This window comes from Colobus angolensis, unplaced genomic scaffold, assembly GCF_000951035.1.
Source record: "Colobus angolensis palliatus isolate OR3802 unplaced genomic scaffold, Cang.pa_1.0 Scaffold22, whole genome shotgun sequence".
In the NCBI taxonomy this organism is placed as follows: domain Eukaryota; kingdom Metazoa; phylum Chordata; class Mammalia; order Primates; family Cercopithecidae; genus Colobus; species Colobus angolensis.
The window spans coordinates 2,092,066-2,094,959 of NW_012115377.1; the positions used below are offsets into that span (position 1 = coordinate 2,092,066).

Below are 2,894 nucleotides of genomic sequence, written 5' to 3' on the forward strand. Positions count from 1 at the left end.
TCCCAGGTTCAAGCGATTCTCCTGCCTCAGCCTCCCGAGTAGCTGGGATTACAGGCGTGCACCACCACACCCGGCTAATTTTTGTATTTTTGGTAGAGATGGGGTTTTGTCATGTTGTCCAGGCTGGTCTTGAACTCCTGGCCTCAGGCGATCTGCCTATCTCGCCCTCCCAAAGTGCTGGGGTTACAGGTGTGAGCCACTGCACCCGGCCTTTTTTTGCTTGATTTATTGTTTTGGCATGGAGGTGGGTCCTGGACTCGGCTTGTCTGTTCCTTCTGAGTTAAACTGAGCTCTACGCTTTTAGGACCTGCTGGGCCTGTAAATATCAGGCCCCAGCTGGGCTGGAGTGGGATGCCCTGGGTTGGGTGACGTGCCTGGAGTTGTCACCCGAAACTACTGAAGGGCCCTTGCATACGCCTGCCTGGAGCCTGAGAAAGTAGAAGTTAGGCCTTCAGGGTTCAACAAATATATATTTTTTCTTTTTTTTCTTTATGTAGAGACAAAGTCTGTCTCTGTCGCTTAGGCTGCAGTGCAGTGGTGTGATCATAGCTCACTGTAGCCTCCAACTCCTGAGATCAAGTGATCCTCCCACCTCAGCCTCCAGAAGAGCTGGGACTACAGGCCCATGCCACCTTGCCTGGCTAATTTTTAAATTTCTGGTAGAGACAGGGTCTTGCTATATTTCCCAGGCTGGTCTTTTTTTTTTTTTCTTTTTTTTTTTTGAGACGGAGTCTCGCTCTGTCGCCCGGACTGGAGTGCAGTGGCCGGATCTCAGCTCACTGCAAGCTCCGCCTCCCGGGTTTACGCCATTCTCCTGCCTCAGCCTCCCGAGTAGCTGGGACTACAGGCGCCTGCCACCTCGCCCGGCTAGTTTTTGTATTTTTAGTAGAGACGGGGTTTCACTGTGTTAGCCAGGATGGTCTCGATCTCCTGACCTCGTGATCCGCCCGTCTCGGCCTCCCAAAGTGCTGGGATTACAGGCTTGAGCCACCGCGCCCAGCCCCCAGGCTGGTCTTGAATGTCTGGCCACAAGCAATCCTCCTGCCTCACTCTCCCAAAAGTGCTAGGATAATAGGCGTGAACCGGCTGGGCCGGGTGGCTCACGCCTATAATCCCAGCACTTTGGGAGGCCAAGGTGGGTGGATCACCTGAGGTCAGGAGTTCGAGACCAACCTGGCCAACGTGGTGAAACCCTGTCTCTACTAAAAATACAAAAATTAGCCGGGTGTGGTGGCACACACCTGTAGTTCCAGGTACTCGGGAGGCTGAGGTGGGAAGATCGCTTGAACCTGGGAGGCGGAGGTTGCAATGAGCCGAGATCATGCCACTGTACTCCAGCCCAGGTGACACAGTGAGATGCCATCTCTAAAAATAAATAAATAAGTAGTATGTGAGGCACAGAAAACTTTTGCCTTCATAGAGCTTGACCTTCAGTGCATGGTAAACAGTAGGTGCTTAATACATGTTGATTGACCAACTGAATGATGGTCTAGGAAGCAGACTCTCACACAACTGCCATTTCCATGACCTTCATTTCATTTTCCTTCTTGCACTTCTCAAAAATCCTCTTAGCATTGCCTATCTTCCCTAGCTCATGGCAATCCCAAAAATACCAGGGACCCTGTCTCTTTCTTTCTTTTTTGTTTTTTCGGGACACAGTCTCAGTCTGTCGCCCAGACTGGAGTGCAGTGGCGTGATCCTGGCTCACTGCAACCTCCGCCTCCTAGGTTCAAGCAATTCTCCTGCCTCAGCCTCCTCAGTAACTGGGATTACAGGTATGTACCGCCACGCCCGGCTAATTTTTGTATTTTTAGTAAAGACGGGGTTTCGCCATGTTGGCCAGGCTGGTCTCAAACTCCTGACCTCAAATGATCCACCTGCCTTGGCCTCCCAAAGTGCTGAGATTACAGGCATAAGTCACTGGGCCCAGCCTTTTTTTTTTGAGATGGGGTCTCACTTTGTCACCCAGCCTGGACCTCTTGCGCTCAAGTGATCCTCTTGCTTCAGCGCCCCAAGTAGCTGGGACTACAGGCGTGTGTCACCACGCCTGGTTAATTTTTGTATTTTTCGTAGAGATAGGGTTTCGCCTTGTTGGTCAGGCTGGTCTTGAACTCGTGACCTCAGGAGATCCGCCCACCGAACCTCCCAAAGGGCTGGGACTACAGGGGTGAGCCACCGTGCCTGGCCCAGGCTGTGTTGTTTTTCATCACTGCTGCATCCCCAGCACCTAGCACGGTGTTTATGCACAGTAGGCACTCAATAAATGTTTATTAGGCTGGGTGCAGTGGCTCACACCTGTAATCCCAGCACTTTGGGAGGCTTAGGTGGGGCAGATCACCTGAGGTTAAAAGTTTGAGACCAGCCTGGTCAGCATGGTGAAACCCTGTCTCTACTAAAAATACAAAAAATTAGTAGGGCGTAGTGGCATGCACCTGTAATCCCAGCTATGCAGGAGGCTGGGGCAGAAGAATCGCTTGAACCCTGGAGATGGAGGGTGCAGTGAGCCGAGATCACACCACTGTACTCCAGCCTGGGCAACAGAGCGACACACTGTCTCAAAACAACAAAAACAACAACAAAATAGAGAATAAGCCCATCACAGGCTTCAGGCTGATGCTTTTGAGGAAGAAAATCAGTCACTTGGAAATGTGAAAAGGCAGGTGCTTGGCAGTGGAGGTTGTATGGGGAGGGGAGTGTTTTGGTAGTTATTAAAAGAACTAGCAGGCTGGGTGCAGTGGCTCACGCCTGTCATACCAGCACTTTGGGAGGCCGAGGTGGGCAAAACACTTGAGGTCAGGAGTTTGAGAGCAGCCTGGCCAAATTGGTGAAACCCTGTCTCTACTAAAAATACAAAAATTAGCTGGGCGTGGTGGTGCATGCCTGTAATTCCAACT

The 2,894-nt window shown here is 51.3% G+C and overlaps 1 protein-coding gene across 1 annotated transcript in view; it reads right to left on the bottom strand.

The window, feature by feature from the left end:
• The window catches only part of ARRDC5 (arrestin domain containing 5), a 16,751-nt gene that overhangs the window by 11,818 nt on the left and 2,039 nt on the right, over positions 1 to 2,894 (bottom strand). The window lies entirely within an intron of this gene.